The sequence below is a fragment of the Eumetopias jubatus genome, unplaced genomic scaffold (genome assembly GCF_037043125.1).
Source record: "Eumetopias jubatus isolate StellerSeaLion01/CBP00866 unplaced genomic scaffold, mEumJub1_p1.0 scaffold_7, whole genome shotgun sequence".
Lineage (NCBI taxonomy): Eukaryota > Metazoa > Chordata > Mammalia > Carnivora > Otariidae > Eumetopias > Eumetopias jubatus.
This window is the reverse complement of record NW_028274813.1, coordinates 52063127-52075481: the sequence shown is the minus strand read 5'-3', so window position 1 is coordinate 52075481 and position 12355 is coordinate 52063127. Positions and strand designations below refer to the sequence as shown.

General features: G+C 38.9%; 1 non-coding gene across 1 annotated transcript; it reads right to left on the bottom strand.

The window, feature by feature from the left end:
- Positions 1-11906: 11906 nt before the first annotated feature.
- LOC114208914 (U6 spliceosomal RNA) lies at positions 11907-12013 on the bottom strand. Its single transcript, XR_003609181.1, has one exon. It is a non-coding gene; the product is annotated as a U6 spliceosomal RNA (small nuclear RNA).
- Positions 12014-12355: the final 342 nt, after the last annotated feature.

Below are 12355 nucleotides of genomic sequence, written 5' to 3'. Positions count from 1 at the left end.
GCCAACATCTGTCGTTTCCTGACTTGTTAATTTTAGCCATTCTGACTGGTGTGAGGTGGTATCTCATTGAGGTTTTGATTTGGATTTCCCTGATGCCGAGCAATGTTGAGCACTTTTTCATGTGTCTGTTGGCCGTTTGGATGTCTTCTCTGGAAAAATGTCTGTTCAGGTCCTCTGCCCATTTCTTGATTGGATCATTTGTTCTTTGGGTGTTGAGTTTGATAAGTTCTTTCTAGATTTTGCATACTAGCCCTTTATCTGATATGTCATTAGCAAATATCTTCTCCCATTCTGTCAGTTGTCTTTTGGTTTTGTCGACTGTGTCCTTTGCTGTGCAAAAGCTTTTTATCTTGTTGAAGTCCCAATAGTTCATTTTTGCCCTTGCTTCCCTTGCCTTTGGCGATGTTTCTAGGAAGAAGATGCTGTGGCTAAGGTCCAAGAGGTTGCTGCCTGTGTTCTCCTCTAGGATTTTGATGGATTCCTGTCTCACATTTAGGTCTTCCATCCATTTTGAGTCTATTTTTTGTGTGGTGTAAGGAAATGGTCCAATTTCTTTCTTCTGCATGTGGCTGTCCAATTTTCCCAACACCATTTGTTGAAGAGACTGTCTTTTTTCCATTGGACATTCTTTCCTGCTTTGTCGAAGATTAGTTGACCATAGAGTTGAGAGTCCTTTTCTGGGCTTTCTATTCTATTCCATTGATCTATGTGTCTGTTTTTGTGCCAGTACCAAACTGTCTTGATGATGACAACTTTGTAATAGAACTTGAAGTCCGGAACTGTGATGCCGCCAGCTTTGCTTTTCTTTTTCAACATTCCTCTGGCTAGTTGGGGTCTTTTTTGGTTGCATACAAATTTTAGGATTATTTGTTCCATTTCTTTGAAAAAGGTGGATGGTATTTTGATCGGGATTGCATTAAATGTGTAGATTGCTGTAGGTAGCATTGACATCTTCACAATATTTGTTCTTCTAATCCATGAGAATGGAACGTTTTTCCATTTCTTTGTGTCTTCTTCAATTTCTTTCATGAGTATTTTATAGTTTTCTGAGTACAGATTCTTTGCCTCTTTGGTTAGATTTATTCCTACTTATCTTATGGTTTTGGGTGCAATTGTAAATGAGATTGACTCCTTAATTTCTTTTTCTTCTGTCTTGTTGTAGGTGTATAGAAATGCAACTGATTTCTGTGCATTGATTTTATATCCTGTCACTTTACTGAATTCCTGTACGAGTTTTAGCAGTTTTGGGGTGGAGTCTTTTGGGTTTTCCACATAAAGTATCATATCATCTGCAAAGAGTGAGAGTTTGACTTCCTCTTTGCCGATTTGGATGCCTTTGATTTCTTTTTGTTGTCTGATTGCTGTGGCTAGGACTTCTAGTACTATGTTGAATAGCAGTGGTGATAATGGACATCTCTGCCGCATTCCTGACTTTAGGGGGAAAGCTTTCAGTTTTTCCCCATTGAGAATGATATTCGCTGTGGGTTTTTTATAGATGGCTTTTATGATATTGAGATATGTACCCTCTATCCCTACACTCTGAAGAGTTTTAATCAAGAAAGGATCCTGTACTTTGTCAAATGCTTTTTTTGCATCTATTGAGAGGATCATATGGTTCTTGTTCTTTTTCCTATTAATGTATTTTATCACACTGATTGATTTGCGGATGTTAAACCAACCCTGCAGCCCAGTAATAAATCGCACTTGGTCATGGTGAATAATCCTTTTAACGTCCTGTTGGATCCTATTGGCTAGAAATTTGTTGGAATTTTTGCATATGCAAGGGATACTGGTCTATAATTCTCCTTTTTGATGGGGTCTTAGTCTGATTTTGGGATCAAGGTAATGCTGGCCTCATAAAATGAATTTGGAAGTTTTCTTTCCATTTCTATCTTTTGGAACATTTTCAGAAGAATAGATATTAATTCTTCTTAAATGTTTGGTAGAATTCCCCTGGGAAGCCATCTGGCCCTGGGCTCTTGTTTGTTGGGAGATTATTGATTACTGCTTAAATTTCCTTTGGTTATAGGTCTGTTCAGGTTTTCTGTTTCTTCCTGGTTCAGTTTTGGTAGTTTATACATCTCTAGGAATGCATCCATTTCTTCCAGATTATCTAATTTGCTGGCATATAGCTGCTCCTAATATGTTCTTATAATTGTTTGTATTTATTTGGTGTTGGTTGTGATCTCTCCTCTTTCACTCATGATTTTATTTATTTGGGTCCTTTCTCTTTTCTTTTTGATAAGTCTGGCTAGGGGTTTATCAATCTTGTTAATTCTTTCAAAGAACCAGCTCCTAGTTTCGTTGATCTGTTCTACTGTTTTTTGGTTTCTATTTCATTGATTTCTGCTCTGATCTTTATTATATCTCTTCTCCTGCTGGGTTTAGGCTTTATTTGCTGTTCTTCTCCAGCTCCTTTAGGTGTGTAGGGTTAGGTTGTGTATTTGAGACCTTTCTTGTTTCTTGAGAAAGGCTTGTATTGCTATATACTTTCCTCTTAGGACCGCCTTTGCTGCATCCTAAAGATTTTAAACAGTTGTGTTTTCATTTTCATTTGTTTCCATGAATCTTTTAAATTCTTTAATTTCCTGGTTGACCTATTCATTCTTGAGTAGAATGCTCTTTAACCCCCATGTGTTTGAGTACTTTCCGACTTTCCTCTTGTGATTGAGTCCTTGTTTCAAAGCATTGTGGTCCAAAAATATGCAGGGAATGATCCCAATCTTTTGGTACTAGTTGAGACCTGATTTGTGACCTAGGATGTGATCTATTCTGGAGAATGTTCCATGGGCACTAGAGAAGAATGTGTACTCTTTTGCTTTGGGATGGAATGTTCTGAATATATCTGCGAAGTCCATTTGGTCTAGTGTGTCATTTAAAGTCTTTATTTCCTTGTTGATCTTTTGCTTAGATGATCTGTCCATTTCAGCCAGGGGGGTGTTAAAGTCCCCTACTGTTATTGTATTGTTGTTGATGTGTTTCTTTGATTTTGTTATTAACTGGCTTATATAGTTGGCTGCTCCCATGTTAGGGGCATAGATATTTACAACTATTAGATTTTCTTGTTGGATATACCCTTTAAGTAGGATATAGTGTCCTTCCTCATCTCTTATTATAGTCTTTGGCTTAAAATCTAATTTGTCTGATATAAGGATTGCCACCCCAGCTTTCTTTTGATGTCAATTAGCATGGTAGATGCTTTTCCACCCCCTCACTGTCAATCTGGAGGTGTCTTTGGGTCTAAAATGAATCTCTTGCAGACAGCATATCGATGGGTCTTGTTTTTTTATCCAATCTGATACCCTGTGTCTTTTGATTGGGGCATTTAGCCATTTACATTCAGGGTAACTATTGAAAGATATGAATCTAGTTGCAGTGTATCACCCTTAAGGTGACTGTTACTGTATATTGTCTGTGTTCCTTTCGGGTCTATGTTACTTTTAGGCTCTCTCTTTGCTTAGAGGACCCCTTTCAATATTTCTTGTAGGGCTGGTTTTGTGTTTGCAAATTCTTTTAGTTTTTGTTTTTCCTGGAAGCTTTTTATCTCTCCTTCTATTTTCAATGACAGCTTAGCTGGACTCAGTATTCTTGGCTGCATATTTTTCTCATTTAGTGCTCTAAACATATCATGCCAGTCCTTTCTGGCCTGCCAGTTCTCTGTGGATAGGTCTGTTGCCAGTCTAATATTTCTACCATTGTAGGTTACAGTCCTCTTGTCCCGATCTGCTTTCAGAATTTTCTCTTTGTCTCTGAGACTTGTAAGTTTTACTATTAGATGTCTGGGTGTTGACCTATTTTTAGTGATTTTGAGGGGAGTTCTCTGTGCCTCCTGGATTTTGATGCCTGTTTCCTTCCCCAAATTAGGAAAGTTCTCTGCTATAATTTGCTCCAGTGTACCTTCTGCACCCCCCTTCTTCTTCTCCTGGGATCCTAATTATTCTAATATTGTTTCATCTTATGCTATCACTTACCTCTCGAATTCTGCCCTCGTGATACAGTAGTTGTTTATCTCTCTTTTTCTCAGCTTCTTTATTTTCCATCATTTGGTCTTCTATATCACAAATTCTCTTTTCTGCCTCATTTATCCTAGCAGTTAGAGCCTCCATTTTTGATTACACCTCATTAATAGCCTTTTTGATTTTGACTTGGTTAGATTTTAGTTCTTTTATTTCTCCAGAAAGGGTTTCTCTAGTATCTTCCTGCTTTTTTCAAGCCCAGCTAGTATCTTTATAATCGTCATTCTGAATTCTATTTTTTTTAAAGATTTTATTTATATATTCATGAGAGACAGAGAGAGAGAGAGAGAGGCAGAGGGAGAAGCAGGCTCCCAAGGAGCAGGGAGCCTGATGCGGGACTTGATCCCAGGACCCTGGGATCATGACCCGAGCTGAAGGCAGACGCTTAGCCATCCGAGCCACCCAGGCGCCCGTCATTCTGAATTCTAGTTCTGACATCTATTGATTAGGTCCCTGGCAGTCGGTACTGCCCCTTGTTCTTTTTTTTGAGGTGAGTTTTTCCATCTTGTCATTTTGTCCAGAGGAGAACAGATGAATGACAAAACAAAATGCTAACAGGGTAACAATGACCCCAGAAAAATATACACTAAACAAATCAGAAGAGACCTGAAACTGGGGGAAAAGAAAGGGAAAGACAGAAAAAGGAAAAAAGAAAAGAAAAGAATATGATCAAATATGATCAGACTGGTGAATCAATCATTGCCACACACTAGATTTTGGGCGTATTTTGGTCTGTTAGAAGAAACTGCCTCCCAAAATTTTAAAGAAAGAGAAACTTATATATATGTACAAAAAATAAGGGTAAATATGATGAAGGGTAGAATATGACTGTAAAGATGAAAATTATAAAATATTTCATAAAATGAATTAATAAGAAGCTGGTTGAAAAAAGAAAGAAGAGAAATTAAAAAAAAAAAGGGAGAGAATGTGATCAGGCAGGAGACTAGAATAAAACCATACACTAGAGATTTAGGGTATATTTTGGTCTGTTAGAAGAAACTGTATCCCAAAATTTTAAAGAGAGAACAACTTACATATATACCAAAAATAAGGTTAACTACAATGAAGGGATAGAATATGACTCTAAAAATGAAAAATAAAAAAGGTTTTTTAAAAAGGGATTGATAAGATGTTGGTTGAAAAAGGGAAAAAGAAAAATTCAAAAAAAAAACAAAAAAAAGAAAATTAAAAAATATTAACTTTGAAAGACTAAAGAATCAGGGGAAAAAAGCCATAATTCTATGTGCTGTATTCCCCTAGTGTTGGAGTTCTGCTGTTCTCATTGATCCGTAAACTTGGTCTTGGCTGGCAGTTCTTGCTGATCTTCTGGGGGCGGGGCCTGTTGCCTGGGTTCCTAAATGTCTTTGCTTGAGGCGGAATTGCCTTACCCTTGCTGGGTCCAGGCTAAGTAATCTGCTCGGGTTTGCTCTCAGGAGATTTTGTTCCCTGCAAGCTTTCCCTACAGCTTGGAGGACGAGAGTGAAAATGGTGGCCTCCCAATCTCTGCCCCAGAGGAGCCAAGAACTTGGGGCCCCACTCTATAGTGCTCCCCCAGAGAAAAGCAGTCACTCCCGTCTCCCCGGTCTCTGGCCGCACTCCGTGCTCACCCGGCCTGTGACCGAGCATTTCTATCTCTGGCACCCGACCCCGTGTGGAGTCTCCCAACCCAGCAGATCCCTGCGGTGTGCTCCCGCGCCGCTCCTCTGGGGGGAGGAAGAGGAGTCTCCCCAGACCTGCCACTTGTTGGGTCCCTGCTGGAGGAGCAGTGGCCCGACTGTGCTGCGGATCACGGTTTATGCCAACCCCGAGCTGAGAGCCCACTCCTCGGCTCCGTCTCTGCAGCCGGCTTCCCCGCTCCAATACCTGGGAGCTCTGCCACACTCAGGCACCCCTGGTCTTTTCTGTGACCCCGAGGGTCCTGAGACCACACTGTCCCGCGAGGGTTCTACTCCCCGCTTAGCCACTGGAGCAACGCCCCTCCATGGAGCCGACTTCTAAAAGTCCCAATTTTGTGCTCCGGAGGCCTTCTCCCCCGTGGTCTATCTTCCCGAATATCGCCTCAGATTCACTTCGCACCTCCTGCCTTCCAGGAAGTGGCCACTTTTCTGTTCAGAGAGTTGCTGCTACTCTTTTCTTCGATCTCCTATTGAGTTTGTAGGTGTTCAGAATGGTTTGATCCCTGTCTAGCTGGATTCCTGGGACCAGACGAAATTTAGGTTTCCTACTCCTCCACCATCTTGCTCCTCCTCTTTTTAATTTTAAATAGAAGTGCTCCATGAATTTATTTTTCTAAATAATTTCTGAGATACTCATAAAGGGGAATTATCCACCCAGAGAGATGATGCTGAAATGCAAGGCAGTAATTCAACTGCAAACTGAAGTCACATAAAATTCCATAGGATAATTTTACTTCAAGCTGAATAACTAATAAGTCATCTTTGTCGCAAAGTGGCATATTCCTGGCCATATTTTTTTTTAATTTTTAAAGATTTTATTTATTTATTTTACAGAGAGAGATAGCGAGAGCAGGGACACAAACAGGAGTAGTGGGAGAGGGAGAAACAGGCCTCCTGCTGAGCAGGGAGCCTGATGCAGGGCTCGATCCCAGGAGCCTGGGATCATGACCTGGGCTGAAGGCAGATGCTTAACGACTGAGCCACCCAGGCACCCCATTCCTGGCCATATTTTTATTTTAACTTTATCAAGATCTTATGTGGCAAGTGTTTTGCATACATAAATGTATTTAATCTTCATAATAATCACGTATTATTTCCCATTTTATAAATGAGAAAAATGAAAGTTTTGCATCTTCTGTCATTCAGTATTATTAAGAACATACTATGATCCAAGCACGATTTTTGCCTCAGAGGATAAAAGAGTGAATAAATCAAACAGATAATATCCTCCTATCATGAAGCTTATATTAAGTTGGGGGAGGAAGAAAGGAAATAAATGAACAAGTATGACCTTAGGGCTATAAAGACAATGTAAATAAAACAGGGTAAGGATATAGATCTTGGGATTCATTTGCATAGTATAATTGAGGAAGGCCTCTTTGCTTATGTGGCATTTCAGCCTGAATGAAAAGAGCAAGGCAGCCAGGATGATATTTGAGGAAAGAGTATTCTAGTAAGAGAGAACAAAATAAATTGGGAAAGAAAAAAAAAGGTCCTGAAGTAGTAGTTTGCTTTGGATGTGAAGAACAGTCTGGTTGGAAAGGTATGACTGTGGGTGAGTGATAGGAAACAAGTCAAAGACGGGACAGAGCATTAGTAAGCCACAGGAGGGGACTTAAATATGTCAGATCTCTGTAGGTGAAGATTCTGAATGGGATAATTCTGAATGGGGTGGAAGCCACTGGAGGATTTTGAGCAGAGTAGTGACATGTTCTGACTTATATTTGAAAAATAGCACTCTCATTGTCCTTATTGGAACAAAGGTGGAAATAGGTAGCCTGCTAAGAAGAATCTCAATAGTACGGCAAGAGACTAGGTTGATAATGTTGGATAATATGAAAAGTGGTTGGGTGCTAGGTTTTTTGAATGTAGAGAACAAGAATTAAGAAGTCCAATGTTTTTGATCTGGACATTGGGAAAAATGAAAGTTCCATCTTATTAAGAAGTTTAGGGAAAGAGCATATTTTGGAGTATAATTAGATCAATACTTTTGTTTACAGTGTGTTAAGTATGGGATTTGTTAGATATTTAAGATATAAGTAAGCAATTGGAAACAGAGTGGGGTTCAGGGAAGAGATCACACTTAAGGACATGGCATTGGATAAAATTACCTGCCAAAGTGTGTAGATACAGAAGAGAAGAGGTCTGCAGAAGATAAGGAAAATCCAACAAGACACTGAAAAGTTACAGCCATTGAGATAGCAGGAACTGAGAGAGAAGAAAGGTGGTTTTTTAGAGGCCAAATGAAGAGAGCATTAACTGTTTCAGGAAGCGGGAAGTAATTAAGAGGTGGAGTCCTAAGAAAACTGAGTACTGACATTTGGATGCAATGTGGAGGTCATTGCTGTCCTTGATAAGATGGTGGAAGGATAAAGAATTGATCTTTGTAGTTCCTGTTTTTCCTATAGAATCAAGAGGAAAGACAGAGGTGAGAGTTAGGTGGGGGGGAAGATGTGGTTTTGAATGTTATCAGAGAAAGATGATCTGTCATCTAGAAGAATAGGAGAATAGTTTTACTATGGTACTTTCATGGAATTTCAGGCACCATTACCTCTCCCCTTGAGGTCTATGGTCATGTACTTGAGACCAGCATGGCTCTGAAATTTTCTTTAGCAATGTTCAGCTACTTAGGTAAAGATAGTAAGAGGTGAGGAATAGAAGTTAACCAGAGTTGGGATCTTGCCAAGTTAGTCTGCCAGGTGGAAAGATAGAGAAAGTTAGTATGATAGATCATGGAATCTAAATAGGATAAGGATTTTTTTTTTTTCTTAATTATGAAGGGGATGATGGAGAAAAAGAAATATCAGTAGATTAGGGATCCCAGTAAGGCAAGGGATTGTTGAAATTGGGATACAGAACATCCAACAATATCTTAGTGGTGGAGAGTGGGATATTAGAAACTGAGACATTCCAGAGTATAGTAATTGGTAATAACAAATTGTAGTTACTGAGTCAGGTAATTTTACTGATGACAGACTGTGTTCTTTCCAGGGCAAAGTGGAAAAGCATGTGGATATGAGAGAGGAGCTGGAAAACGTATTAGATGAGGGGTTTTATGGAAATGTATTACAGGGTCACGGTTCAGAGGGGCTTAGAGTCTTAGGCTTTTTGTGGTTTCTGAAGCAACCAGGGCCTGAGGAACTAGTCTTAAAAGTATCTTAGAAGGTAATAATCAGATTTGATTAGATACTCCTGAGTCAGTTGTTCTCGGCCTTGGCTGCACGTTAGAACCACCTGGGGGAGCTTAAAAACTCTCCAGTGCCCAAGCTTTGCCCCAGACCAATTAAATCAAAATCTCTGGGGGTGGAACCAGACATCAGCATTTATTAAAGTTCCCCAGGTGATTCCTATTTTCAGTCAAGGCTGAAAGCCAGTTTTCTAATTGGTGAAGCCAGAAACAACAGCAAGAAATCTTAACTCTGGAGACTGGGCTCTGCATTCTCAGATAGACCACCTCCAGCACTGTCTGCATATAAGGTAGGAGTCAGATTTGCCCTCCTCCTGGGTCTGATCATCTAAGGAGCAAAGGTTTATGAGAGAATCAAACCAAATGATTCAAAATAGTCCAGTAGATATGTTTGTGTATATTAGCTAATAAAAAGTAAAAAGAAAGTTTCCTCCCCAAGAGCTGAACAATCACAGTTTGAGGCTCTGTTCTGCAGGACAGCAGGTCACTGCTGAAATGGCAATTGATTATATATACATTGCTCTGAGCACTCCTTAGGAACTGTTTCAGAAGAATGTCAGGTGAAAGGTTCACAGCACAACTTTTCACGGTTAATTAGCAGTTAGAATCGCTTGGAGAAATCGAATAGGGAGGAGCAGATGGGCTTGCAGCTCACCTTGGGGCAGTAATTTGTATGTCCCAGCCATTAGTCTTGGTTGCTAACAACATCATCTAGAGGAAATGCAGTCTTATGTTTTTGCTTATTTTCCATTTGGTTGCTAAATAATTTAACTCCAAAATCTCATTTCTGTTAAAAAAGAAAAATTAAATGAAATGTTTGTATCAGCTATTTAATTTGTAACATGTTGCCATAATCTGATATTGGTGTAATGCCATAAAGCACACCTGATTACTTTGTTTTAGGTGCTCAGACAACACTGATAGCCTCTAATAAGTGAAGAAATCCTACTTACAAATTACAAAGAACATTATATGTTATTGGTATCTTAATAAAATAAGTTACAGAGGAGTAAAGGTTTGCTTTTGGGTTAAAAAAAAGCTTTTATTTTAAACATGTCTCTTTAAATGGTCCTGTTTTTTGAACAAAACCAGTTGTAATATTTTAGATAGCTGCTATGTTCCTTTTGTTGTGGCAGTTTAGCTGTGCTGTTTTTAAGATAAATCTTTACTCCACAAACATTTATAGCACTCTGAGAAGGTTTTAAATCTTATTTACTAGTGCCATCGCTTTTGAGATTAAGGCACGGAAGTGGGGTCTGCCATAAACACTTGCATTTTGTTAAATCTGTAGATATAAGTGGTACATTGGCCTAAGGGAGGATGATGATTCTTGTCACCTTCCTCCACCTGGAAATGTGTATTTAGTTCTCTTTGAAAAGAAGGCATTACTTAAGTTTAGCTTATTATTTTCCCAGTTGGAGTGACAGAAAATGTTGGGTGACCTTTGTAGGGTCACTTATTGTCTCTGTGAAAATTTCCTCCATCCAAAGTAGGAAAAAATACCTGCTGAGCTAAGGACTATGGTGAAGACAGTGCATGTCAAACATTTTTGTACTACTCCTCAGAAAGAAGTCAACCATGATAAATAGACTTTCCTAAAATTCACCTTGTGCCAAACTTTTCCAAGTCCATCTACTCTTCTTCAGGCTTTTGCACTCCCACTAAAAACGATGATGATGAGCCAGAATTGGTTCTAGGCAAAATATTGCAGTTAGCAGTTTAAATTTTTACCTTGTCTTTTTGTTCCTTTCTCTTCTATTTGTCTACAGTGCGTCTATGGATTTCGTGTTCTATTTACTCTAACATACATAATGCCAGATACAGTTTCACCTTCCTACTTAAGGACTGCATCTGCCAAAATCAGCCCCATTTTAAGTCTTCTTTTGTTACTTAAAAAAAAAAAAAAAAAGTCTTGTTTGGACTCTACCCCAAACCAATTAAATCAGAAATGCTGAGGTTGTAGCTTAAAGAATCTTTAGGTTTAAAACCTCCCAGGTGACTCTAATGTACCGACTTGGCTAAGTATCACTGTCTTAAAGCCAAAACTATGGATTCTTAAACGTCTAATTCTAAAGAGTTCTCAGGTGAGTAAAGAAGATACTTGTAGACTGGAAATCCTTATAGGCTATTTATGAGCCCAAAACTAATGAGAGGACATTGTCTTATCAGCCTAAAGGATGACAGCAACCAAGCCAACAATAATTTTATCTTGCTATGAAATTCCTCAGTGTCCGTGACCTTTATTTTCTTTTGTCTCAGGCACTGAGTTTACCTGTAATAATCTATCACACACTGAATGTATTATTATTCCCATTTTATCTGATAGTATAATGCTCACTAAGAAGTGACTAACTTTCTAATTTTGTGAGGGCGGGAAGAATTCCAAATTTATTTGACATTATGTCACAGTGAATCTCTGGCTCTGAGAAACATTGTATAATCACTCCAATGACAGTAGTTATCTGTTCTCCTTGCATGCTTTAGTTAATAAGCAATGCTTGCTTGCTTGGAGTTGTCTCTGTTCAGAATGATTAGGAGGATGTCCTCAGAATTGTAAGAATACTGTGATGTTCATGGCCATGGTGACTTGGGTTCAAAACCATAGTTTTCTAAACTAAATGCTTTTTGAACATTGGACCAGGTACTAGAAAATAACTAAAACTGAGAGCCCCTTGTGTTCTTGAAGTAAGAATTTACATATATGGTGAAGATAGAAGACTTTGGTTGAAAGTTATGTGATAAGGATCAATATGCTCATTTTCAATTTCAGTTTTTGAGCTCCTTTGAACTTGTACCCTGAACCTGATTATAGCAATACTGAATTAGTTGCTGCTTAATCAATGTAGTAAAATGAAGAAAATTGTTAACATCTGCTTTCATTCAAGTCCATCTCTCTTCCGCTAAGTTATGGTTTAGAGGACAGGTCTTTTAAATGCATTTTAGAGGCATTCATCCTGCCTCACTCTCACTGTAACCTTTGAGAAGAGTGCTAAAAGGTCAAGTCAAGGTTACTATTTTTTTTTTTTTTTTAATATGGAATGCCTCATGAATTTGCCTGTCATCCTTGTTCAGGGGCCATGCTAATCTTCTCTGTATCTGTCCAATTTTAGTATATGTGCTGCGGAAGCGAGCACAAGGATACTATTGATTAAGAGCATTAGGGGTTAAGTTTTCTTGTATAATGCTGGAAGAGATTAAAATCTATTTAAGGCTTCCAGTCTCTGGTTTGCATATAAGGAGCTTGGAAGTTGCCACTCTGTCTTAACAAGTAAAAAGCAGAATAGACTAAAAAATAAACAATTCTGGGATCTGTAGGTTGGGGGGAGACACAGGACAAACTACTGTCCCCAAGATTGCAGAGTCAGGCAAAAACAGGGCATAAAGTTCCATGGAATGGAAACCAGGGAACCAGTGCCAGGGTAGGAAAACCTGAACTATAACTGACAAATTGCTAGAGGTTCTGGGTGGACAATTCT